This window comes from Schistocerca gregaria, unplaced genomic scaffold (genome assembly GCF_023897955.1).
Source record: "Schistocerca gregaria isolate iqSchGreg1 unplaced genomic scaffold, iqSchGreg1.2 ptg001048l, whole genome shotgun sequence".
In the NCBI taxonomy this organism is placed as follows: Eukaryota; Metazoa; Arthropoda; class Insecta; order Orthoptera; family Acrididae; genus Schistocerca; species Schistocerca gregaria.
Genome location: NW_026062394.1, coordinates 25,001 through 40,000, shown reverse-complemented (window position 1 = coordinate 40,000; position 15,000 = coordinate 25,001). Strand labels below are relative to the sequence as shown.

At 57.5% G+C, this 15,000-nt stretch overlaps 2 non-coding genes and 1 pseudogene across 2 annotated transcripts; all 3 read right to left on the bottom strand.

Moving 5' to 3' along the window:
• Positions 1-6,562: 6,562 nt before the first annotated feature.
• LOC126327413 (large subunit ribosomal RNA) lies at positions 6,563-9,554 on the bottom strand (annotated as a pseudogene).
• A 188-nt stretch (positions 9,555-9,742) lies between these two features.
• Positions 9,743-9,897, bottom strand: LOC126327436 (5.8S ribosomal RNA). The gene has a single exon (XR_007561253.1). It is a non-coding gene; the product is annotated as a 5.8S ribosomal RNA (ribosomal RNA).
• Positions 9,898-10,262: 365 nt separating this feature from the next.
• LOC126327450 (small subunit ribosomal RNA) lies at positions 10,263-12,155 on the bottom strand. The gene has a single exon (XR_007561266.1). It is a non-coding gene; the product is annotated as a small subunit ribosomal RNA (ribosomal RNA).
• Between the last annotated feature and the right edge of the window lie 2,845 nt (positions 12,156-15,000).

Sequence of the window (15,000 nt, the reverse complement as noted above, 5' to 3'; positions counted from 1 at the left end):
ACAGCGCACCCCTTTCCCTGACCAGCAGGTCAAGTGGGGGGATTGCTGTGATGACTAGTAGCGCATCGGCGGAAGTCGTGCTGTATGCTCCAGTGAGGCGCAACAGCGCTTGGCGCTGCAGCCTCCTCATCGCCGCCGCAGGTTTTCTCTGTCTCAGCCTATGAGCCCAGACACTCGACCCGTAAGCCGTGATGGCCACGAGAATGCTCGAGTGATATAGCCTTAATGTCTGCAATGGCAGATGGTATTGCTTGTTTGCAATACTGGCTATCTTGTGGAAGAGGGCCTGGCTTTTGCGACATACGATCTCGATATGCGCAGAGAACAGTCTGGACTCATCGAGGTGGATTCCCAGATACCTCGCCATGCGTGTTCGCCTGATAGCTCCATCGTTGGCACCGCCAGCAATTCGGAGTACAGGGCCACGTGCCAAACGGCCGCGCAGCAAGATATACACAGTCTTCTCAGCAGACAGCTTCAGCTTCACTTTGTGGCACCACTGCTGCAGGGCGTTGAGCGCTGCGTTGCAGTTTACTTCCAACATTGCCCGAGAGTCACCTTCTATCACTAGAAGGATGTCATCGGCGTACGCTACTACGCCTCGCACTTGTCGCAGTTCTCCTAGTTCCGCCAACACAGGCTCGAGGCCTACATCCCAGAATATGGGACCGCAGACCGAGCCCTGTGGGCATCCCTTGGTGATCGACTTCTCAACCGCCCGCCCCGGGCACCGCAAAACCGCCCGCCGGTTACGGCAGTAGTCTAGCAGGCACCGGTACAGGGGCCCAGGACATTCCAACTTCCTTAGGCTGTCGAACAGTGCCGGCCACCATAGGTTGTCGAAAGCCCCAGCGATGTCAACCATTATCCCCGCAACGTACTTGGCTGTAGATGTGTCCACCAACAACATTGCCTTGTTTATAGCATCTTCTGTACACAGACCCCTCCTGAATCCATATTGGTCGGGACTGCGTCCCCTAAGTTCCCGGTGTTGCTCTAGCCGAAGGCATAGGAGCTTCTCCTGGAGCTTAGCCATGGAGTTCAAGAGACAGATGGGTCGGTATGATTTCGGCACTTCCGGATCCTTGTCCTCACCCTTTCTCAGAATGACCACTTCGGCCAACTTCCACGATTCTGGTACCCGTCCCTGACGTAAGCACTCATTGTAGAGGTTAGTCAGGTAAGGGCAGATCTCCGCGCACAGGGCTTGGAGAACCTCGGCAGCGAGTCCATCATGGCCCGTCGCCTTTTTACGGCGCAATTCAAGAATTGCGGCGGTAACTTCACGTTCAGTGAACGGAGCAACAGGCGTCTCATCGGCATACAGCTCATGGAGTTGTCGCCTCAAATTCCCCTGTTCCTCGTCCTCATCTTCGCTACTATCGTCGGGCAATAAGGTACTCATGAGGAGCTCAGCTGACTCTTGCCAGTCCTTGGTGTGACTGCCATCGATCTTCCTTAGGGTCGACAGGACCGTCGGTGACCGAACTTTTGACACGGCAATCTTGTACGGTGTACCCCAGGGGTCAACCGCCAGACTGTCACGAACAAAAGACTGCCAACTCTCAGTCCGTACTGTGTGCAGTGCCCGCTTAAACACGGCTTTGGCCCGCCTGTACCGCGCAAGCGTGGCCTCACGAATGTGATCGCCTACGCTGCGCTGGTAATGCCGCCGCGCTCTTCTGCATTCGCGTCGGAGACGCTGCAGCTCAGGGTTCCAAGGTGCCTTAGGCATTTTCCCTGTGTGGGCCAACGGGACTGCGCCTGTTGCTGCTGTCTGTATGGCCGCCGTCAGATCTTCTGCAGCTTTGTCAACGTCCACAACGCGATCCATTGGCCAATTCGGTATCACTAGATTACCTCTTAGTCGATCCCAATTAGCCTTTCGCCAGTTGTACTTGACGGTGCCGTTCACCTGGTCTTCAGGAGGAGGCTCCCCATCATAGGCTACAGTGAATGTGATCAGATTGTGGTCACTTAGTGTCATTCCCCGCCATACCTTCCAGTTCTCCGCACGGAGATGCTCGTGTGCACTCTTTAGTGTCACATCGATATTCGAGGTCGCTCCACGGCGGCCTTCGAAAGTTGGTGGGAAGTTTGGTCGGTTCAGCACTTCTAGTCTGAGCTCGTGAATTGCTTCAGCGAGTCTCTCACCTCGCCTGGCGGCGCGTCGAGCACCAAGAGGCGTGATGTCACTGTGCCATAGGGGTGACATGGCATTTGCGTCCATTGTGCAAATCAGCAAGTCATTGCGGTAGAACCCAACCGCCTCTTTTAACTGGTCGATATACGGTCTTTCTCTGTGCCTGTACTGAAAGTACATATTTAGCACGAAAAAGGTGAAATCGCCAGTATTTATCTCGGCTAACACCATGCATCTGTTGCTTAGGTGCGCCACTTTGACTGCTCTGAAGGAACGATTTAGCACAACAATTGCTGCCATAGGATGCTCTCCCCCAGCCAGGATCTGAGCTGTTGTCGGCATATATCGGATCTTTCCGTCCCTAGAGTAGGGCTCTTGCAGACATAATATGTCTAGAGACTCCTCCTCCGCTCGGCGTCGTACCTCCTGCATCACCGCTTGCGTTCGCGCGCAGTTCAGCTGTCCTATCTTAACCGACATTGGCATTGTGATTTTTCACAGTCCGGTCGGGGACAGGAGAGGTAGCGGCCGGAATGGAGACGGTTGACGAGAGGTCTTGTCTCCCATAGTCTGTCCGCTGGATTTTGCGTTGAGTGAGAATCCTGTAGTAGGCACACTCTTTGCCTGGCGTTTCGCATGTGCGATTACGCTTTTTGCACGGGATACAGACCGCTCGGTCCCCCGCTTTTCTACAGTCCTTCCTCATGTGGCCGTTCTCGCCACAGTGCCCACATGTTATTATACTCGGGTCCTGCTTGCAGAACCTTACCGAGTGGTTCACATCCTGGCACCGCGTGCAAACGACTAAGTCCAGGTAGTCGTCAACCGGCATGGACTCAAAGCCCATGTACAGTCGCTTCTGCCTCAGAATCGCGACTCTGAGTCTGGGGCTTACTTCCACCACGAGATGTGATGTTTGTTTGCCCCTTGGCCCAGTCCGGAACTTCGGCTTAAACTCCTGGCGAAACTGTGTTTCGGAAAGTCCTCCAAGGTCGTTTTGCTTTCGAGTTAGCTCAACCACAGCTTCATTCTTCATGACACATGGTACATGATATATGATTATCTGCGGATTGAGCTTTTTCGGCAGTTCGCACTTGAGTGCTTCTGTCAGTTTGTTGTTAGCTAGAAGCTTCTGGCGATCAGTCTCAGACGCCACATCTACGATGAGCGTCGGGCCGTTTGTGGCGACCCGTGAGAACTTCACACCTTCAACCTCAGGCTTGACCAGGGAGGTGAATTTCTTTCTCACTTCTGCGCCAGTTTCATTGCCCTTGGACTTGATGAAGAGCGTTGCCTTCTCAGTCAGGGCTTTGGTTATCATCGCCTGCGTTTTCCGTTCTGGTATGGGTGGAGCGGCGGCAACTTGTGCAAAGGTCTTGGGTGGCGCCGTGGGCACCGCCTTCGTCCTCGCCAGCTCCTCCTCCAAGGCTTCCACCCTTCCGGTGAGGGCCGACTGCGCCATGGCCCAATCAAACAACTTAGCTCTCAGTTGTCTCTTAAAGTCCCCCAGATTTCCCTCCTCGACCAGTTGTCCCGGTTTTAGAGAGTCGTCCACGAGCTTCAGGACGTCCTCGAGCCGCGTCGCGATAAGCTTCACGGTCGCAAGATCGCTTGGGCTTGCCTTGTATCGGGACGTGCCGTCATCGACTGGGCCGCCAGGCTGTTGTCCGGCTACCTGCGCCGAGTCCGGCTGCTTGTTCGGTTTCCGCTTCTTCCGTCGTGTCCGGGACTTGCGTCTCTCGGCACCCGACATTGGTGAAGAGGCGCGGCTACTGCTGGCGCTTTCCCCGACTGGGCCGCTGGGCAGTTGCCCGGCTACCTTCGCCGGTTTCGGCACACTTTTCGCCGTCTCCGGCAGTTGAGACTTCGGCCGTGGGGCCGCCGTCTCTCCCGCCGGGCGAGTCTGGGTGAGCTTGCCGGTGCCGACTGGGCCGCTGGGTCTTTGCCCGGCTACCTGCGCCAGCTTTGGCTCGCTCGCAGCCTTCCCCGCCGGCGGTGTCGTTGGCCGCGAGGCCTTCGTCTCCGCCTTCGGTTCGGACTTCCCCGTTGCGCCTTCCCCGACTGGGCCGCCGGGCTTGCGCCCGGCTACCTGCGCCGGTTTCGGCTTGTCTCCCGCCTTAGGTGCCGCTTTCGGCGCCGGCTGGCGGGGTGGCGGCATCAGATCGGTTACAGCGTCCGCACTCAGCGATCTCTGCCGGAGCAGTTTTCGCAGGTGTTTCTTCTGCTTCCTCACTTTTGCCTTCCGTTCTTTCTCACTGTCACTTTCACTCGCGTCTGCAAGCGTCCGTGCCAGCGTCTCGCTTGCTGCAGTCTTAGCGCTCCGTGCACGAGGTGTACGGAGCTCCAATTCTGGCTCGCTAAGCGCGGGGTCATGGTCTTCTGGCCTATGGGCCTCCGACTGCCCTTGTGTTGGGAGTTCGTCTTGACACGGAGTGTCAGACTCGTCCCCTGAATGGTTGGTGTTGTGACTCCGCGACGGCCCACCAGTTCCGTCGGGACAAGGTTGATTGAGAGAAGCCATGTGGTTCCCACGATCAGCTAGGGATATAAGTGGTCCACCCAGGCGTTGCCCCGCCCACCTGAGTAAGCCTTATACAACAGAGGGTCGGCCGGTCCTCTGAGGTGGCTGACTCACGACTGTTCACAACTCAACAGCCTTGCGCCCCATAGCCGCCAGCTAACGCAGAGGGTGAGGGGTGATTATAGAGATTGTCCTTCTCTTGCCCAGGCGGTTAAGCCAAGACTCCGGTCCGAAACACGCACGACGTTCCACTGCGCGCCTCACAGCGGTCGTTGAAGTACGTGTCTCAGATTACGGACGGCGCTGGTAGCGCTTGCCAGCACCGGGCTCGGGCACCCCGGGTTTGCCAGGCCCGTACGTCGGCTGTATTAGCCTTCGTCCCTGTGGTCGTGGTCTTAGACCACTCAGGAGCATCCTCCTGGGGGCAGCTCCCGGTGACTTCCACGTTGCGAAGGCCGATGCCGGCCTCCACTCCGCAGTTATACACCAAGGAATCCTCCGAGCGAGGCCGGGTCGCCGCCCGCGTTGCATCCTCTGAAAGTCAGAGGGCGCTTCGCAGTCAGCGCCCTTCCCCGCGCGTGGACATCGGCCTGCTTCCGCTTTGGCCCTCAAAAGTGAGAGCCTTGGTTTCCGCAGGAACGATGACCGCCCTACTCCCCACTGTGCTTTGTGCGCCAACCGCACACGCCAACCACAACCAACATAACATGTGGCCGGGCGGCGCCGCTAAGTTGTCCGGGCGCGGCCGGCGGAGCCGGGCGCAGCCGGGCCCGCGCCCGCCGCCAGCGTAGCCGCGAGAGCGGGCTGTCAGCCAGAGGCCGACCGCCCGCCCAGCGCCAGCCAGCAGCGCGCGCATCGCCCGGCCGCACCCGGCCCCGCGCAGCGCAGCCGACACGGCAGCGCGCAAGCGCACAGCCCGACCGGCAGCCAAGACCCGCCACTACCCCGGCCAACCGCGCCGCGCCCGGCTAGCGCCGGGCGTTCACGCGCGAGGCCGGGGCCACAGCAGGACCCGCCGCCAGCGAGCCGCGCGAAGCGCACCGCCGTGCGCACAAGTCCAGCAGTAGCGCGCCAACTCACGTCGACACACTCCGCTGCACGCGCACGCACTACGTACGAGCTTGGATACTAGACTTAAGAGTCCGACACCTACAAGCGCTCGCAGTAGTGGGAGACGCGCACTCGGCCGGAAAGGGTCGATGTTCGATCCAACCGCCTCGTGCAGACGTCTCCTTGTGGGGAGTATACCTCCCGTGGCACTTGTGTCATGGAGCTCAGCATTCCACGGCCGATAAGTCAACCGCGATAACGCCTTGCTCCTGCTGTGGGGAGTGAGTTCCGTAGCGCGCACAGGCAGAGACGGAAACACATCCTCTCAGAGAGCGTGAAATGACTTTAACGCAAAAGCGGCGCCCGCCGCACCCCAGCCAGGGCCAGGGCGCAGCGGGCGCCGCCCCAGCAAAAGCGGCGCCCGCCGCATCCGAGCCGAAGCCGAGACACAGCAGACGCCACCATCGCATGGAGCCGCACCACGCCGCAGCCCGGCCGAAGCCGAGGCACAGCAAGCGCCGCCTTAGTAAAAGCGGCGCCCGCCGCACCCCGGCCAAGGGCCGAAGCACAGCAAGCGCCGCTATAACTTGTAAGTGCCATTCGCCAGTGAGCAAGGATACTAGACCGGAGTCCGACACCTTATCGCTCACGGCGAGCAAGGCTGCAGAGCCCGGTTTGGAGGGGCCAGTTGCCCAGTCCCACCGCATCCGAGCTTGCGCCCTGCACGGGAGTCGCCCTTCTCTCATTGGTTTCACCGGTTGCCCGGCTACTCGCATCTTACACCACGGGGAGGTTGAGAGATCGGACATTTAGCCGCCCGTCTTCTACCAGTATAGGTGGACTCCACCACTGGTTAGACAGCATAACGGCCTTCGTAAGATAGTAGATAGGGACAGCGGGAATCTCGTTAATCCATTCATGCGCGTCACTAATTAGATGACGAGGCATTTGGCTACCTTAAGAGAGTCATAGTTACTCCCGCCGTTTACCCGCGCTTGCTTGAATTTCTTCACGTTGACATTCAGAGCACTGGGCAGAAATCACATTGCGTCAACACCCGCTAGGGCCATCGCAATGCTTTGTTTTAATTAGACAGTCGGATTCCCCCAGTCCGTGCCAGTTCTGAGTTGATCGTTGAATGGCGGCCGAAGAGAATCCGCGCACCCGCGCGCCCCCGGAGGAGCACGCTAAGGCGGACGCGGCCTCGCAGCAAGGAAGATCCGTGGGAGGCCAAGGCACGGGACCGAGCTCGGATCCTGCACGCAGGTTGAAGCACCGGGGCGCGAACGCCGCGCAGGCGCGCGCATCCTGCACCGCCGGCCAGCACGAGGCCAACCAACGGCGAGAGCAGACCACGCCCGCGCTAAACGCCCGCACTTACCGGCACCCCTACGGCACTCACCTCGCCCAGGCCCGGCACGTTAGCGCTGACCCACTTCCCGACCAAGCCCGACACGCCCCGATCCTCAGAGCCAATCCTTATCCCGAAGTTACGGATCCAATTTGCCGACTTCCCTTACCTACATTATTCTATCGACTAGAGGCTCTTCACCTTGGAGACCTGCTGCGGATATGGGTACGAACCGGCGCGACACCTCCACGTGGCCCTCTCCCGGATTTTCAAGGTCCGAGGGGAAGATCGGGACACCGCCGCAACTGCGGTGCTCTTCGCGTTCCAAACCCTATCTCCCTGCTAGAGGATTCCAGGGAACTCGAACGCTCATGCAGAAAAGAAAACTCTTCCCCGATCTCCCGACGGCGTCTCCGGGTCCTTTTGGGTTACCCCGACGAGCATCTCTAAAAGAGGGGCCCGACTTATATCGGTTCCGCTGCCGGGTTCCGGAATAGGAACCGGATTCCCTTTCGCCCAACGGGGGCCAGCACAAAGTGCATCATGCTATGACGGCCCCCATCAACATCGGATTTCTCCTAGGGCTTAGGATCGACTGACTCGTGTGCAACGGCTGTTCACACGAAACCCTTCTCCGCGTCAGCCCTCCAGGGCCTCGCTGGAGTATTTGCTACTACCACCAAGATCTGCACCGACGGCGGCTCCAGGCAGGCTCACGCCCAGACCCTTCTGCGCCCACCGCCGCGACCCTCCTACTCGTCAGGGCTTCGCGGCCGGCCGCGAGGACCGGCCATGACTGCCAGACTGACGGCCGAGTATAGGCACGACGCTTCAGCGCCATCCATTTTCAGGGCTAGTTGCTTCGGCAGGTGAGTTGTTACACACTCCTTAGCGGATTCCGACTTCCATGGCCACCGTCCTGCTGTCTTAAGCAACCAACGCCTTTCATGGTTTCCCATGAGCGTCGATTCGGGCGCCTTAACTCGGCGTTTGGTTCATCCCACAGCGCCAGTTCTGCTTACCAAAAGTGGCCCACTTGGCACTCCGATCCGAGTCGTTTGCTCGCGGCTTCAGCATATCAAGCAAGCCGGAGATCTCACCCATTTAAAGTTTGAGAATAGGTTGAGGTCGTTTCGGCCCCAAGGCCTCTAATCATTCGCTTTACCGGATGAGACTCGTACGAGCACCAGCTATCCTGAGGGAAACTTCGGAGGGAACCAGCTACTAGATGGTTCGATTAGTCTTTCGCCCCTATACCCAGCTCCGACGATCGATTTGCACGTCAGAATCGCTACGGACCTCCATCAGGGTTTCCCCTGACTTCGTCCTGGCCAGGCATAGTTCACCATCTTTCGGGTCCCAACGTGTACGCTCTAGGTGCGCCTCACCTCGCAATGAGGACGAGACGCCCCGGGAGTGCGGAGGCCGCCGCCCCGTGAAGGGCGGGGAAGCCCCATCCTCCCTCGGCCCGCGCAAGGCGAGACCTTCACTTTCATTACGCCTTTAGGTTTCGTACAGCCCAATGACTCGCGCACATGTTAGACTCCTTGGTCCGTGTTTCAAGACGGGTCGTGAAATTGTCCAAAGCTGAAGCGCCGCTGACGGGAGCGATTATTCCGCCCGAGAGCATCCCGAGCCAACAGCGGCGCGGGTCCGGGGCCGGGCCAGGTAGGTCCGTCATCCGGGAAGAACCGCGCGCGCTTGCCGGGAGCCCGAGCGCCCAAAGGGGCGAATCGACTCCTCCAGATATACCGCCGAGCAGCCAGCCAGGACACCGGGGCTCTGCCCAACAGACGCGAACCGAGGCCCGCGGAAGGACAGGCTGCGCACCCGGGCCGTAGGCCGGCACCCAGCGGGTCGCGACGTCCTACTAGGGGAGAAGTGCGGCCCACCGCACACCGGAACGGCCCCACCCCGCGGCGAGTGGAAAGGCAACCGGACACGACCCCGCCGCGGATTGCTCCGCGCGGGCGGCCGGCCCCATCTGCCGAGGGCGGGGGCCAGTGGCCGGATGGGCGTGAATCTCACCCGTTCGACCTTTCGGACTTCTCACGTTTACCCCAGAACGGTTTCACGTACTTTTGAACTCTCTCTTCAAAGTTCTTTTCAACTTTCCCTCACGGTACTTGTTCGCTATCGGTCTCGTGGTCATATTTAGTCTCAGATGGAGTTTACCACCCACTTGGAGCTGCACTCTCAAGCAACCCGACTCGAAGGAGAGGTCCCGCCGACGCTCGCACCGGCCGCTACGGGCCTGGCACCCTCTACGGGCCGTGGCCTCATTCAAGTTGGACTTGGGCTCGGCGCGAGGCGTCGGGGTAGTGGACCCTCCCAAACACCACATGCCACGACAGGCGGCAGCCTGCGGGGTTCGGTGCTGGACTCTTCCCTGTTCGCTCGCCGCTACTGGGGGAATCCTTGTTAGTTTCTTTTCCTCCGCTTAGTAATATGCTTAAATTCAGCGGGTAGTCTCGCCTGCTCTGAGGTCGTTGTACGAGGTGTCGCACGCCACACCGCCAGCCGGCTGTGCACGCTACCGAGAAAGTACCGGTATGCGAACCGCCAGGCGACGGGCGCGCATCGCACGTTTAAGGAGACGCGGCCGGCCACACAGGCGACCACGACACTCCCACGTCTCCGAAGCGGGACAAACGCCGCGCGCTTCAGTATACGTAGCCGACCCTCAGCCAGACGTGGCCCGGGAACGGAATCCATGGACCGCAATGTGCGTTCGAAACGTCGATGTTCATGTGTCCTGCAGTTCACATGTCGACGCGCAATTTGCTGCGTTCTTCATCGACCCACGAGCCGAGTGATCCACCGTCCTGGGTGATCTTTTCCTTTTCAGTCTCCCACTGTCTCTTTCAAGACAGTAGCATTTGCGGGACTGAGGCGTCTGACGGCCCCTGTTCCACTATTTTTTTTGTGTCCAACGGCCTCACAGCCGATGGGCGTCGTACGGCTCCACACCGGAGCGGACAGGCACTCGGGCGAACGTCATTCAAAACCGGCGCCAGGCGCCAGGTACCGCAGGCCAGCCGCTCCAGAGCTTCAGCGCTCGTACCACACAACAACAACAACACTTCCGCTAGTTTTGAGAGGCACGCGTGGTTCCGCACGCGGCGCACGGCCACTGCCGTACAGGTAGCGTGTTGCGCGACACGACACGCACATCGAAAGACATGCAGTCTAGTCGGTAATGATCCTTCCGCAGGTTCACCTACGGAAACCTTGTTACGACTTTTACTTCCTCTAAATGATCAAGTTTGGTCATCTTTCCGGTAGCATCGGCAGCGACAGAGTCGATGCCGCGTACCAGTCCGAAGACCTCACTAAATCATTCAATCGGTAGTAGCGACGGGCGGTGTGTACAAAGGGCAGGGACGTAATCAACGCGAGCTTATGACTCGCGCTTACTGGGAATTCCTCGTTCATGGGGAACAATTGCAAGCCCCAATCCCTAGCACGAAGGAGGTTCAGCGGGTTACCCCGACCTTTCGGCCTAGGAAGACACGCTGATTCCTTCAGTGTAGCGCGCGTGCGGCCCAGAACATCTAAGGGCATCACAGACCTGTTATTGCTCAATCTCGTGCGGCTAGAAGCCGCCTGTCCCTCTAAGAAGAAAAGTAATCGCTGACAGCACGAAGGATGTCACGCGACTAGTTAGCAGGCTAGAGTCTCGTTCGTTATCGGAATTAACCAGACAAATCGCTCCACCAACTAAGAACGGCCATGCACCACCACCCACCGAATCAAGAAAGAGCTATCAATCTGTCAATCCTTCCGGTGTCCGGGCCTGGTGAGGTTTCCCGTGTTGAGTCAAATTAAGCCGCAGGCTCCACTCCTGGTGGTGCCCTTCCGTCAATTCCTTTAAGTTTCAGCTTTGCAACCATACTTCCCCCGGAACCCAAAAGCTTTGGTTTCCCGGAGGCTGCCCGCCGAGTCATCGGAGGAACTGCGGCGGATCGCTGGCTGGCATCGTTTATGGTTAGAACTAGGGCGGTATCTGATCGCCTTCGAACCTCTAACTTTCGTTCTTGATTAATGAAAACATACTTGGCAAATGCTTTCGCTTCTGTTCGTCTTGCGACGATCCAAGAATTTCACCTCTAACGTCGCAATACGAATGCCCCCGCCTGTCCCTATTAATCATTACCTCGGGTTCCGAAAACCAACAAAATAGAACCGAGGTCCTATTCCATTATTCCATGCACACAGTATTCAGGCGGGCTTGCCTGCTTTAAGCACTCTAATTTGTTCAAAGTAAACGTGCCGGCCCACCGAGACACTCAACAAAGAGCACCCTGGTAGGATTTAAACGGGGTCCGCCTCGGGACGCGAAAGCACCCCTTCGGCTCGCCCCACCGGCAGGACGTCCCACGATACATGCCAGTTAAACACCGACGGGCGGTGAACCAACAGCGTGGGACACAAATCCAACTACGAGCTTTTTAACCGCAACAACTTTAATATACGCTATTGGAGCTGGAATTACCGCGGCTGCTGGCACCAGACTTGCCCTCCAATAGATACTCGTTAAAGGATTTAAAGTGTACTCATTCCGATTACGGGGCCTCGGATGAGTCCCGTATCGTTATTTTTCGTCACTACCTCCCCGTGCCGGGAGTGGGTAATTTGCGCGCCTGCTGCCTTCCTTGGATGTGGTAGCCGTTTCTCAGGCTCCCTCTCCGGAATCGAACCCTGATTCCCCGTTACCCGTTACAACCATGGTAGGCGCAGAACCTACCATCGACAGTTGATAAGGCAGACATTTGAAAGATGCGTCGCCGGTACGAGGACCGTGCGATCAGCCCAAAGTTATTCAGAGTCACCAAGGCAAATGGACCAGACAAGCCAATCCGATTGGTTTTGATCTAATAAAAGCGTCCCTTCCATCTCTGGTCGGGACTCTGTTTGCATGTATTAGCTCTAGAATTACCACAGTTATCCAAGTAACGTGGGTACGATCTAAGGAACCATAACTGATTTAATGAGCCATTCGCGGTTTCACCTTAATGCGGCTTGTACTGAGACATGCATGGCTTAATCTTTGAGACAAGCATATGACTACTGGCAGGATCAACCAGGGAGCTGCGTCAACTAGAGCTGAGCAGCCGGCCGCCCGGGAGTGTGTCCCGGGGGCCCGCGCGAACACGCAAGCGTCCGCTCAATTATTCTGCAAACAGGAGGAGGCCGAGCTCCCCTGCACGATACACCTCGAAACCCTCTCAGGTCCCGGCGGCGCGCAGCGCCGTCCTAGGTACTTGGTCGGTTTCGAGAGAGGCGCAATCGCCCGGAGTTAGGCGAGTAGACGGTTTTAGTGCGAACACCCTTGCTCCCAACTGAGCTTGCCGCTGCCGACAGAGGCCCGGGAGCGTGCTGTCGTGGCATTGCCGGCGGGAGACAACACGCGCCACCTATGGTGACCGGCAGCTCCAACGCCAGCGCCACACAAGGGCAAAGCCCCACTTGGGTGCAGAAGCGAACTCTCCCAGCACAGCGCACGCGCCAACACGTCCGCACAACTGCGATACAAACCACCTGCGAGAACCGCTGGGGCGACCGAGCAGCAGACGGCGTCGCGGCGCCGAGTGCCAGGCGGCGGCGCATCCTCAACGCACACAGTCCTCAATCAGACCAGCACACTGCAGATGTCCACCGCGCTTCGCACCGGGCTCGGCTGAACCAACTTTGGCCGCCAGGCGCCGCGTGCAGGGTGCGCCGCAGCGTAGCTGCGCCGCCTGCCGGGCCCGTCGGCTGGCGCTCCTGCCACTCGGCGCCCCCCACCAGCCGGCTGTTGCGCGTGCGCCCACGCAGCGCGCGGCCAACACGCCGGGCGGCCCCCCTTCACCGGCCGGGAACAGTCCCACCAAGCCACCGCCGCGTATCGCTTCATACCCACATGGGCCTAGTCACGTGTGTGGATGTGGCGGGTACCGCTGAAACAACCGGTTAATAGCTGTACCGATCGTCGCCATCACAGATTCACCTCCAGCGTGAACAACCGCTCAACAACGGATTTCCAGTTCATTTGCGTATCTTGGGCAGTAAACGTAGATGTCCACCTACATTTGCGAATTCAACAATTCTTGCATGCCAGGATGTCATGTGTCACGACACGCTACATCAGACCACATACACACTGCGACATGTGCAGAAGAGAACACGTGGAAGGTGGCCCGCGCAAGTATGCGATGTCCCTTCCGCGATCCACTGTCAACCGGCATCTGCGGCATGTCCCAGATATGGAACGCGGTCCACCAGGGTAGCACTTTGTGTGAGGCAATACGACAAAGTCGGAATACACGCGTCACTACATCAGACGGCTCACGCTGACCTGACCTGACCTGACCTGACCTGACTCACCGCACCACCACCCCCAGCGACCCAGGGTGACATACAATGCGTTCGTACGTTCCTCCCACACGCCTCTACGGCGTACCACAGTGCAACCTAGCTGTTATTGGGAGACGAGACAAGTAGCATCGAGCACAACATATGGAAATTGAGATTCGACACCGTTGGGCACAGCCAGCGTACAGTCACACGTATCACACTACTTCACTCTGTACGTAACTACCGATGATCGGTACAGCGTGTGGGTTACGCGTACGACATCAGCGGACAATGGACACAGACCATACCACGACGTACACTGAGGGCGTCGACATCTGAATGCAACTGAACAGCTGCGAGGCTCATTTAACACTCACACGCCAGACCGACCAGCTTGAGAGGACAGAGACACAAAGAGGGGGACAGAGGGGGGGGGGGCCGATATAGTCCTATTGCAGTACAATTGACAGTGGATAGCGGGAATATGTGGAAAGTAAGCAACACTCGCAAGACATCTACATGAGGATAACAACGACACCAGAGATTCCGAGCAGTGAACTATGTTAGGCAAAGGGACAACGTGGGTTAGGTTAAGGGACAACGTGGGTTAGGTTAAGGGACAACGTGGGTTAGGTTAAGGGACAACGTGGGTTAGGTTAAGGGACAACGTGGGTTAGGTTAAGGGACAACGTGGGTTAGGTTAAGGGACAACGTGGGTTAGGTTAAGGGACAACGTGGGTTAGGTTAAGGGACAACGTGGGTTAGGTTAAGGGACAACGTGGGTTAGGTTAAGGGACAACGTGGGTTAGGTTAAGGGACAACGTGGGTTAGGTTAAGGGACAACGTGGGTTAGGTTAAGGGACAACGTGGGTTAGGTTAAGGGACAACGTGGGTTAGGTTAAGGGACAACTTGAGTTAGGTTAAGGGACAACTTGAGTTAGGTTAAGGGACAACTTGAGTTAGGTTAAGGGACAACTTGAGTTAGGTTAAGGGACAACTTGAGTTAGGTTAAGGGACAACTTGAGTTAGGTTAAGGGACAACTTGAGTTAGGTTAAGGGACAACTTGAGTTAGGTTAAGGGACAACTTGAGTTAGGTTAAGGGACAACTTGAGTTAGGTTAAGGGACAACTTGAGTTAGGTTAAGGGACAACTTGAGTTAGGTTAAGGGACAACTTGAGTTAGGTTAAGGGACAACTTGAGTTAGGTTAAGGGACAACTTGAGTTAGGTTAAGGGACAACTTGAGTTAGGTTAAGGGACAACTTGAGTTAGGTTAAGGGACAACTTGAGTTAGGTTAAGGGACAAATTGAGTTAGGTTAAGCGATAATCTGGTACAGCCACAGTTAGGTTAAGCGATGATCTGGTACAGCCACAGTTAGGTTAAGCGATGATCTGGTACAGCCACAGTTAGGTTAAGCGATAATCTGGTACAGCCACAGTTAGGTTAAGCGATAATCTGGTACAGCCACAGTTAGGTTAAGCGATAATCTGGTACAGCCACAGTTAGGTTAAGCGATAATCTGGTACAGCCACAGTTAGGTTAAGCGATAATCTGGTACAGCCACAGTTAGGTTAAGCGATAATCTGGTACAGCCACAG